We start from the raw sequence: 12,341 nt of genomic DNA on the forward strand, positions 1-12,341 counted from the left end.
CTCTCTCTCTCCCTCTCCTTCTTCTTCATCAGGAAATCAAGGCTCAGAGAACCTGAGTAACTTGTGTGAGTCCCAAAGTTAAGTAGGAGAATTGAGACTGAAATTCTTATTTTTCCATCCTCTTTGCTTCATGTTTTCATAGAATCAAGGAATTTGGTTAAACAGGATGAATTGGATACATATAGTGTTTTATTTCTGAAAATTCTCTTTGCAAGTCCATGAGGCTATATATTCATTTTCAGTATCTTTCAAGCTATTAGAAACCCTGGGATCACCATCCACACCTCTTTGCTCCTCTGCCCTTGCCTACCACTCTCCTTTATAGCCTCCATCACACCTCCTTGCCCAGGCAGACACAAGGCCATCTCATTCTTTTAAGATAATGAAACCCACTTGAAAATTTTTGCAAGGAAAAAAAAAGAGAGTTGCAGGAGAGGGGTGAATGTAAGAATGTAATCAAAGTGCATTATATGCATGCATGGAAATATCACAGTGAGTCCCCTCACTTTGTGCATTTAATACAGGCAAATAAAAAATAAAGTAGTAGGAAAGACTGATAACAATAAGGATGTCACTGGAATTCCTGCTTAAGTTACAAATGATGACTTCCCAAGCTAAGTTCTACTTTACCCTGTACATAAAGAAATGAGTGTTTTCTATGGCCTCCAGGAGTGATAACAATCACACACCATGTGTGTTTTCTCTTCCAGGCTCCTATAATGAGTGACCTCCACCTACAAGATGACCAGGGCTGCTCATTATACCCAGGGAACAGACTATTATCCAAGTGCCCTCATGCTTTGTTTCTCTTCCAGCTCTAAAAGGTTGGCAGGAAGAGACAGAGAAGGTGAAAGTGCACAAGTTGCATAGTAATACTGGGAGCTGAGAGGTGAGAGTTAGGTTAGGTCATCCCTACAAGCAGAATTAAGATTTAGTGAATCTAAACATCTGCTGTATTTGGAGGGTTACAGTTATTAATTCAAAAAACATTACTTTGAAAATGATGTTAGGGCATCATGACCCCAGTTTAAAAAAATAACATTCTGCTTCCAGGCACATCTGAATATGGCTATTAGATAAAGCTACTTCTGTTCCTACATGCTCCAAATGAATGGAATGATTTGTACAAGGTTCATCTTACCACCTCCTGTATCAATTGATCTGCCAAGGGTAGGCAGTACATGAAATGAGGGAGCCCAGGGTCTCAAATCGTCCTTCTGTAAGTTCCCTTAGGCAAGCACAGAGTATATGTCTTTTTGGAAGTACAGTTTATTATGTTGTTTGAAAATGTTACTCTGAGCAACAGATGTTATTTCTGGAACCTGAGCAACTTTATTTTAGCAAAAAAGAACCCAAAAAGTCTTGGCAGGAGTTAAAAGATTGCTGGCTAGAAATGGCTGGTATATGGACTTCCAATCTAGTTTCTTAGTCGTACAGTGACAGTTTACATACTGACTCAGAAGTTCATAGTTTGCAGACTTGGAGTGATGACTAATGCAGCCAGGACACAGCAGTTCTCCCACTAACCTTCACTTTCAAGTACTATAGGAAGAGGGAAAATAACCAAAAATCCACTGATGTCCTCAGAATCAATTCAGGTTTGTACAATTCGTTCCTCTTCTTTCATTTAGCTCTGAAGAAAAGTAGTTTGAAGCCTTAAAGAGACAACATTGTCCTTGGTGCCAAGAGGATTATTTATAATTTGCTCTTACATTAAAAATTTCAGAGTGGCATATTGGCCTAATGAAGACAGTACTCTGCTGGAAAACTTCAATTGCATCCTTTAAGATTCTCTCCCAGGGCCAAAGGTCAAGCTTCCAGAGGGCATTTGATGTTATTTTCATATCATTCTCATATATCTCTGACTATTTTGTTCTAATTAGTACCCTTTTGTTAGTGGTAAATTGCTGAGGGAATGAGAGAAAAGGAAAATTCAATGTGACTGCTGGATGGACCAGGTGTAGTCCAAGCCCAGGGAAGTAAACAGTGGTTCTGATGGCCCCAAGATGGAGTCAACATTTAATGACAGGGCTCCACCTAGGTAATTCAGCTGCTGAGTTTGTCAAGGAGGTCCAATCTAGTGATGGGGACAGAGTCTGGAGACAGTCACCAGAGGTGATATAAGACTTTCTTTAGGTGGGTAAGCTGAGGCACCAGATGATCAATCTGTTTTGGATCCATATTCTAACCCAAAAGTAAAGACTCAGATCTTGCTCCTGTCCCTTGGAAGAGGGGATTAATGAGCTTCATAGGATGTCAAGTTCTCAGAAAAATCCACAGGTTGAGCACAGGCTGCTGCGAGGTGCTGAAGGTTAACTTTATGAAAGACCTAAACACTTTAGTTGCATAAGGAGCTCCAAAGGTTGCTTAATAGACAGTGAGTCTGGAGCTTACTTTCAGAAGCATGAGAGAGGAAGATGAACAAAATCCAGGCCCCTTGGGTGTTAGTGGAGCTGCTAATATAAAACTTGCCCCAGTCAGGCTGGGCTCAGAGATCCACAGGTCCATTGGGGTCAGAATTGATTAAATGTGCCATGTGCTGGCCAAATACCTGAGTGATTTCTAATTTATCTTCATCCTTTCCATTTTAAATAGAGCTACATTTCCTAGGTCCCTTTATCCTCTGCATTCCTTGTATGTTTGCCAAAGTGAAGCAGTGTCACAAGATTGAGGAATAGCAGGAAGGGAAAACACAATATCGTCTCTCTTTTTCTCTGCTTCCTGAGGTGTCCCTTGCAGTAACTGCACCTTGCTCTGAATCTTAATTACCTCAAAAATCTCCTTCCTCAAGGTCCTCTTCTGTTACTTTGTCATCTTTACTGACCCCAGCTTCTTCCGGAAGTTCCAGATGCTAGGATCTGGTTACTCACTCCTCATGTTGTCTCCATCTCTGGTGTGGTTCTAACATTCAGTTGTTGCCTTCCCATTTCCTCACTGGGTTCTCAGTCTTTCATTATTTTAGATAATAGCATTCAGCTCTCCTCTATTAAATACCCTTTGTTTGAAAGACCTAGAGTGGCTCCTGTTTTCCACTGGGCAGATTTGGAATTGCAGCAGGGACCATCTAACTATTAAATTATTTCCCCCTTCTAACCTAATTTTTCACATTCAGGTTGAGCCTTAGTTCTTTTGGGCCATTGCACCTTTTCCTCTTGAATCTGTAAAAATTTAACAGAGGCGCCCTTTGAAATATAGCCCAGGAAAAGTGATTTGGTGAGACACAAAATGAAATTATAAATTTTAATTTTCATTCTTTCTTCTTCCCTGATATCTGAGCCATCCATTTTTCCTACCATGGTACTGCTTTATCTTCTTTGAATATAGGTCACCTGGCAGGGGTGATGTCTGCCTAGGGTTTTGCATAGTGCTCTGGCCTTGTTGGGTCAGAGCAAAGGAAAGAACTCATGATTTCCACCTACATCTGTGATATTTTACCAAAAGGCAGAAATAGGGATCCTCATTAACACAACCAGAAGCTCAAGAGCAAACAATATTCACATGGCTTCAACAAAGGTTTTTAATTCTTAGCAAAAATCTGGGCTTAACAGATTGCAAATGGGAAGAATTAAAACTATTCAAGTATAAATGTTGTTATAGGATTCCAAGATCTAGGGCAAAATTATAAGGAGGTCCGAGTGTTGTTCTTCACTATGTCAGTAATTAGCTGTGTGATGAGGGCAAGAATCATCTTTCTGGGACCATTTTCACACCTGCAAAATAAGAGAGTTGAACTAATTAATCCCTAGGATTCTAGAAACATAAAATTATAACCTTACAGTAAATTTGGTTGTGGTCTTTAAAAATAAATTCTTCATGCTTTGTTTTGCTGTCTTGAAAACAAAAGAAAACTTCATGAATGATGAGGGTGTGGCTCAGGTGGTAGAGCACCTGCCTAGCAAGCGTGAGGATCTGAGTTCAAACCCCAGTGCTATCAAAAAACAAAACAAAACAAAAACAAACATGAGCATAGAAAAACAATTTTTTCTGTCCTCCTTTCATACTCCAGTATTCCCACCATTGTTATCCCTTATGTTTTGACCGATGGATATAAGATTCATACCTAATTCTCTCTTCACTTTAAAAGCCACAGTTAGCTCAAAGACTTGTAAAAAAAAAAACACATAATTTTTTTGGCTGTACTGGGGTTTGAACTCAGGGCCTCACACTTGCTAAGCAAGCACTCTGCCACTTGATCCATGCCCCTAGCCCTCTTTGCCTTAGTTATTTTTCAGAAAGTTTCTCACAGTATTGTCTTGGGCTGGCCTTAGACCACAATCCTCCTCTGTATATCTGCTGCAGTAGAGATTATAGAAGTATACTAACACATCCAGCTTGTTTCTTAAGGTAGGGTCTCACTAACTTTTTGACCAGGCTGACTTCAAATTGTGATCTTCCTATCTCTACTTCCTGCATAGTTGCTCAATATAGAGAAATATACCAGCCTTTACAGAGAAACATTTGCAGTTTTATACAAAGAGAAACTTGTCCTTGGTGCTAAGCAGTTATATCTTTTTCCTCTTCCATTTTCCAAGATTTGTGGTAATCTCTAATGCTCTATCCTGTCTTACATGAACTATGGAATATCAAAATTCTCTTCTATTGTCTTAGGCTGAGATCCATTAAATGTCCCCTTTTTCCATTGTCAGGAAGGCACATTTAGTTGGAATTTTTTTGTGATTTTTTAGGGGGGTCTGGTTTATTATGGTGTGATATATTAAGTACAAATAAGAGTTAAAAATCAATAGATGATCTTGATGCCAAATACAAATCTATCTATCTAAATATATATCAGAACCAATTGGGGTTATAATATATATGTGTGTGTGTGTGTGTGTGTGTGTATGGAAACATCACAGGGAAACTCCCTCTGTAGCTACTTTTATCTCAAACAAAAATGTCATTTTTTTTCCTTTTTTCTTTCTTCTACAAAATTGGAGAACAGGAGGGTGGAACAAGTCCTTTGGGGGAGGGTTGACACCAGTGGGAGGGAGGAGGTGGTCAGGAGAGGGGGTAGGAGGATGAGTATGGTACAAAAACATGCATACATTTTTATAAATGCAAAAATGATACCTGTTGAAACTGTTCCAGGAATTTGGGAAGGGAGAGTAAAGGAGAATGGTGGAAGAGGCGAATTCAAGTATGATATATTTGATACATTGTAAGAACATTTATAAATGCCACAATGTACCCACATCCAGCACAATAAAGAAATAAGTATCTATCTATCTATCTATCTGTGTGTATGTAAACATATCAAAATTTTTCCTTCCTATAGAAGTAAAATGAGGACTCAAGGCATGGCTCAATCAGTACAGTGCTTGCCTAGCAAACATGAGGCTCTGAATTCAAACCTGAGTACCACAAAAAAATCAAAAGTAAAATGAATCATCTTTATCTAAGAACTAAAATAGTTATTTCCATGTTAGCAAGGCAGAAAATTATGCAAAAGAGTGGACTACTATCATGATCGTGCTCACAAAATGATAAGGGTCTGTCAAAGGGACAGAAGGGCAAACAGGAGAAAAATAAATAATGATAGCAGTAGATTGCAACCCATTGAATAAAACCAGGTTGCATGTGTCCTTGCTGATATAAATAATTAATGAATAAGTAATTCAATGGGAAGAGAGAAAAGCTCTTGCTTGCAGTAGAATGTCAAATAATAGCTACCAAGGAATAACACAGTTAGGAAATTACCCTTGGAAACCATCATATCAATAATTGATTCAAGCAAGCATCATCAGCTGTTGTAAGAAGTGGGTGAAAGTTTGACAAGGATCAGAAATTTACAGATTATATATTAATTAGTAACAGAAAAATAGTAATTTTGCAGCTGAAAATGCCATTTTAAACAAGTGGCTAAGATTGACATCACAAATGATGGGACCAAGCAACCACCTGTGCATTTCGATTTGAGGAAAAAGACACAACATCACTTCTGTGGTGTTTCTGCCCCAAATACACAATCTGAATCTAATCATGAGGAAATATTAGACAATTGAGACACCTGTTAGTCTCTCTTTAAAAGCTCTGCACACTTGAGATCTCCTGCAGTCTGCAAAAGATGCCAAAGATCTGAAATATTGTATACAGGTATATAAATAAAGTCTGGCCAACTACTGTAACTTAAAAGTTAGAAAAGACAACTAACACCTCAATGAAATGTTTGGTCTTGGATTAGATCCCAGATAGAGGGAAAAAAGGTGGCCCTAAAGGACATTATTGGGACAAGGTAAGAAATATGAACATAGGCTATTGGTGAGTAATATTACTGCATTTATTGTTAAATTTGATACTTATACTATAATTATATTACAAAATACAGTAAGACCATCTTATTTGCAGGTTCATTACATACAGTGTTGACCAAATGCAGTCAAAAGTAATAATAAATAAAAAGAAATTTCAAAACCAAGAATTTTTAACTCCTGTATGCACATCCCACACCTCAGTTGATGTGGAGAAGCTCTCGGTTAGTCCCGGGTGTTGTGTTTAAATCATTATGTGACATAGAATTGCTGTAAGAATTTAAAATTATAACATTTGGAAAGCCTCTAGAATTGTCCTTGACACATTTTGCATGCTCTGTAGGTTTTGCCTCAAAAAAAAGACATAATTGCAAAAGTGGAATTAATTATCTAGTTGCATATCTTTCTGTTGACTATTATCTTTGATGTTTTTTCAGTATTTATATGACTACTGTGTGATTACATAAATAAAATTTTTGTCATGTTTCAGGAAAAAAAAAATCATTGTGTGATCTGCTGGGTGTTTCTCTGCCTTTCATTTTGTGAAAATCTGCCTCCTCAAAAGAAAATGGTGCCCCCAAAGCAAAGTAAAAGTTAGGTAATCCTCCCAGCCCCAAAATGGCAAGAAATGTGCTTAATTTAAGATATAAAATGAAAATAATTTTAGATTTGTTGAAAGGTGGCATGGCTTTATTAGAATTTGGGAGCATAGCATGTCCAAACTACATTCAGATGTTACAGAAAAATGTATAAGTGTTCACAGAAAATTTTTCATATATAAAAATGTATATGAATATATTATATATGAAAATATCCATACAAATATATTTTGTATGCATTTGTATATATGTGTACATATATTCATTTATGCATAGAGAGTGAGGAGAGTGAATGATAAAACAAATGAGACTGAAGGTGAACAATGGCGGATTTAGATAAGCAGAATAAGTTCTTTATTCTCATAGTTTTGTTCTGTTTGGCAATACATCCCAAAAAGTGACAGAAAAGACTGGAAGGAAAGTTCCCCACCAGTGAAGGAACTTGTTTACATTTCACCGACATGAGACAGAGAAACTCAACTTCTTGAGTGATGCAGTGAAACTCTCATTTCCTGGACGTTAGTCGTTTTTATGTGTTTTAGAGCTAGAATTCTGCTTCGTTGTATTTCTTGTTTTTCATCTTTAAGTATAAGGTGGGAACCAAAAGGAGCAAATATGGGATACTTCTGGCAAGTTTAGTTTTACCACTTTAGGGACAGGAAGAAGCTGACAAGTTTTAACACCACATTTTCACAAAACAGGAATATACGGTTGTTTCCCAAGAATGGCCATAAATTACATCCTTCAAGTCAGTCCCAACTGGTGGGAATTTGAATGAGAAATTACTTGCTAGTTCTCAAGCTTCTTGTGAGTCCCACTTTGACATTTTGGCATAGGAAAGCTGGGGGTGGCTGGATTGTAAAATATTTCCCTAAATTACAAAATATTTTAAAGCTGATACCAGGCCCACACGCTTATCTGCTGATTACAAATAGTTTGAAGCTATTTTGGAATTCCATGAGCATCTGCCTTATATGCAATTTAAGTGGCTCCTATTTTTTCCTGTGTCTTCTTAAACAGAAGAGATATAGAATACAGTATGAAAAACTGTCTATCAACAAAACCAGTTACTCTAAAGAGGGCCCAAGAAAAGAAGCCAAAATGGAAGACAAGCTGAGAGAAGCTTGACAGATCTGTATCTGGTCTTCATTCTCTCATTTTACAATAGACAATTGGCTACTTTCTGACACCTACAAAGTGTATTATCACATTTAATCCCCATAATAACTCCTTAAAAATCCCCATTTAGTAGCTCAGATACCTGAATCTTAGAGATGTAAATAACTTGCTATATGTAAATGGTAGGATGGACATTTGGATGAAATTCTGCCTGACTTCAGAGTCTCACTAAGCTTGACCTACCTTGTTTCACTGGCCAGGTCAATCACTCAACTCCACTTTTTCCTGAGGACTCATGTGGCAATGATCATACTTTTCCACTCATGTGTAATTTGTTGTACACCCTCATTTAGAAATAACATAACAATTTCATTAACAAGTATGCCTCAAATCTGTAGGACAATAGTGGCTTTGTTTTTTTTTTTATGTTTTGGGTTTTTTGTTGTTTTATTTTGGTAGTACTGTGGTTGAACTCAGGTCCTTTTGCTTGCTAGGCAAGTGCTCTACCACTTGAGCCACTTCATCAGCCCTTTTTGCATTGGCTATTTTTGAGATAGGGTCTCACTTTATGCCCTAGTGGCCTGGACCATGATTTTTCTGTTTGTGTCTCCTGGTAGCTGGGATGACAGATATACTCTACCATACCCAGCCTTTGGTTGAGATGGGATCTCCTGAACTTTTTGCCCAGATTGGCCTTGAACCATAAACCTCCCAATCTTTGCCTCCCAAGTAGCTAAGAGTGTAGGCTTGAGCCACTGTGCCTGGCCAGGGCAATGGAGTTTCAATTAAAACTTATTACAAAGTTGGTAATCAGTGTTGCAATTTCATAAAATTGGATGTAAGATTTGTGGTAAATCATATCAGGAAGATATAAAACTCCTATAGAGCAGGGGTTTTAATCTTAAATCCAGGTCCCCTAAGGAGTCTGCAGGTGGATTTCAGGAGGTCTGTGAATTTTCATGAGAAGCTATTACTCCTACATTTCTACTCACCTTTAATGACAGTTAGAATGCCTTGTATTGTGAATGTAGAAACAGATCCCCGTGTTATTAGCAAAACCTGTGTTTGTCACTATTGGAAATCACAGATATTTTCAATCATATCAATTGTTGCAGTGACCTCAAAATGTCACTTACATTCATAATGAAGGTGGAATTATCATTATTAGGCTCAAGACTAAATCATATTTAATATGCTAACAAAGAAGCAATTACTATATTGCCAATTTGTTTTTAAAAATATTTTTATAACACTATGTCAATATTTTAAAAATATTATAGTAGTGATATTTCAACATAGTTGCTTTATTTGCAATTATACATATATGTTATAAAATAGTATGAAAAGTGACTCATGGGCCAGGAAAAAGTGGCACAAAACTGGCTAAGGATCCCATACCACAGCACGAACCCCATCAGAGCTTTGTTGGAATACCCTGCTTAATAACTAGCTGTTTTCAGATCCCCTGGAGCACCGGGGTGACCCTGGGCATGTAGAAAGTTTCTAAATCGTAGAGGAAGATAACTGTTAGATACCACCAAGTGTAACACATTCTACCTAGTGCCTCCTAATCAGAAGAGAGAAACCACCATCACCACCCCCTGGGTGGCCGTCCCAGTTTCTGCTGATCCCTTTGCCTCTCCTTTCTACTACAATTTAATGAAGGCAGCTCTTCTGGCAATGACTGCAGTGCGACCCCGTGCTCTGGGGAGCTGGGCCTGTGTTAGCAGGCCATAGGGGTGGAATGGAGCCAAGACTTCTGTGATTCCCTCCACCCTCATTTTCTTGTGGAAACACAGCTCAGGAGGACTATGCTGGAGGGTTGATCAACCCAGTAATATATTTGCTTTGCTCGAAACTCAAGTTGTCTTTTTATGTGTCATTTTCTCTAATTTCGGTTTTTAATCCTTTCTTTTCCAACAGGCAGACTCTGGCCACACCTATACAAATGGTTCCAGGTGTGTGCATTTTTTTCTGAGGGTTACAATGTAGCTTAGACACTTGCTGGAAGGTGAAAAATGAAAACCTTCATGGTATTAGATTACTTTAGATTCTCTAATGCTTTGTCTGCTTTTTCCTTTTATTTTTAATTTCTTGCTTTATATTCTTCATTAAATTTTATGTTCAGCCTAAATGTCTTTTAGCTGAGTTTTTATAACAACTAGTTATTTTATGCATACACTAAATAGTTTCTTTTCCCAGTCCCTTTGTGGATCAAGATGGTCTGCATCAGTGTTTAAGTGCCTGAGCTCTTATAATTTACATTTCAAAAACTGAAAATGCATCATTTCATTTAAATTAACTTCTGTGAATTTCTTTCATCAAATATCAGATCAGGCCCATTCTGAAGTTTAATATTTTTTTTAATTCTAATTATAAAAATTCTATTTGTATAATAGATTTTAATCCATTCTCTTGCCTAAATAAGATATAGGAGTAGTGTTTATAAACATGATTGCTAAGAATCACTAAGACAAGTTTTAATTTACATTGTTTGCACTGTTTGGCAGAGGACCAATGAGACACCACGTGTTAGAAGTAACAGAAGGCTTACTGCTTTTATGGGCCATCTGTGGATGTCCATGATTGCTGCTTATAATTCTAGTGTTTTTTCCCACTCCACCAAATTCTCAGTCATACTGCAGTGCTATTTGGCCAAACTTTCCTTAAAGAAAATGAAACACAATCAATCCCTGATTCATTTTGATTTTTAGGGACACTGTTGCCCTTCCTTCTACTTTCAGTTATATTCAAAATAAAATTTGTATTTGGCTTTATAATATGTGAATTTTTACAGCAGATTTTCTTCCTAATTGTTTTGGTCTGGCAGATTTTGAAAGTAACGTGCCTTGTGTAGATGGCAGTACAAGGAGGTCCCAGGGCAATCTGGACACAACTTCTGTGCTCCACTGATTTCCAGGGAGATCAGTGGGTAAATTGCAAGCCAAAAGACAGATATTAGGAATCTGCATGAGACTGCTAGCTCTGCCTTAACAAAATACCACCAGGTAGGTGGCTTATAAAGCAGAAACTTATTGCCTTACAATATGGGAAGCTAGATGTTCAAAATTAACATGTCAGCAGCTGTTTTTGGTGGGTTTTTTTTTTTTCCCTGAACGATGTAAAGGAGATTCTCTTATATCTCTCTCCTATCTTCTGGTATCCTTACCTGCACCTTGGCTTGTAAATGGTGTTCTGTCCATGTCTTCACATCCTCTCTCTGTATGTGTGTCCCTGTGTCCGTTTTAGAACACAGTCATCATTGATAAGGGCCCACCACGTTATCTTAACTTAATCTTCTACAAAATACTGTTTCCAAATAAGGTCACATTCACTCAGGGTTAGGACTTCTGCATCTTTTGGAAAGACACAATTCTACCCACAACACTATCTATTTTGAAAAATCTCCAAAGAAGATTATTTGCAGCTGCTAGTGAAACTTTTGTGAATCATTTAATTTGCCTTTAGTGAGTATATTTATTCTAGAAGCTTTATCTAGATGATGGGAGGCCAAAAGTGATGGATTAAGAATGTCCTTCTTCTATAAATGATAAATGTTCTTCAATTATTCCTGCATTTTTCTGGGGACCATGGTTCCCTCTTATTTCTGAATCCCATTGTTTCCCTTCTGCTTATAAAACTAGATTTTCTCTGCCTCTTTAAACAAATGCCTAAAGATTAAGGTAAAGGAACTCTTTTGTAAGCAAAGTGCATATCCAGGACCCTGTTATTTGGGTAATTTAACTCAACGCCATTTGTCTCAAACATTCAAAGCCTATTTATCTGATTCCTTTTTATCACTATCCAGAGCAGTAAACTTCACAGTAGTTAGTCTTATAGTTTAAGAGTTCTAATGTTCAAATTTAAAATCAAATACCCCCATTCTTTCTTTCAAGAAAACATTGAGTGACCCTAAGGCCCTGTAGAATGGCTGCAAAAACACTGACCCAGAAAATAAATGTGTAACAAGTCACATTTTTTCCATTACTTAAGGGAAATTGTGGTGTTAATTTTTTTTCTTAATCTCTCTGCTAAGTGTAAATATGTGACTCACCCGAACTACCTCATTCTTAGGCCATAAATATTAGGAGTGTTGACTTCTAAAGAGGTCATATTCATGGGTGGTAAGTAAATACTTGTCCACACATATTAATTTACAAGAAAAAAATTTCCTAAGTAGCGTAACATAAGAAACAATAGAAAACTCAATATGAGTAAAAGTAGGGTTTTTGTTTTATTTTGCTTTGATTTTTGGTGGTGCTGGGGTTTGAACTCAAGGCCTTGTACTTGCTAGGCAAGTGCTCTACCACTTGAGCCACACCCCCAGTCCACAGTATTATTTTAGAAAAAAATATTATGAAAAAAGAATCCTTTA

At 37.3% G+C, this 12,341-nt stretch overlaps 1 protein-coding gene and 1 long non-coding RNA gene across 3 annotated transcripts in view; one reads left to right on the plus strand and one right to left on the minus strand.

The window, feature by feature from the left end:
- Rerg (RAS like estrogen regulated growth inhibitor) overlaps positions 1-12,341 on the plus strand; it is a 106,118-nt gene that overhangs the window by 51,076 nt on the left and 42,701 nt on the right. The gene's annotated exons all lie outside the window — the stretch shown is intronic.
- LOC141424028 (uncharacterized) overlaps positions 3,502-12,341 on the minus strand; it is a 116,101-nt gene continuing 107,261 nt past the window's right edge. The window contains exon 3 of the long non-coding RNA XR_012448827.1: positions 3,502-3,710. This is a non-coding gene — a long non-coding RNA (uncharacterized lncRNA). The remainder of the gene's footprint in view (positions 3,711-12,341) is intronic.

Source organism: Castor canadensis, chromosome 6 (assembly GCF_047511655.1).
Source record: "Castor canadensis chromosome 6, mCasCan1.hap1v2, whole genome shotgun sequence".
NCBI lineage: Eukaryota > Metazoa > Chordata > Mammalia > Rodentia > Castoridae > Castor > Castor canadensis.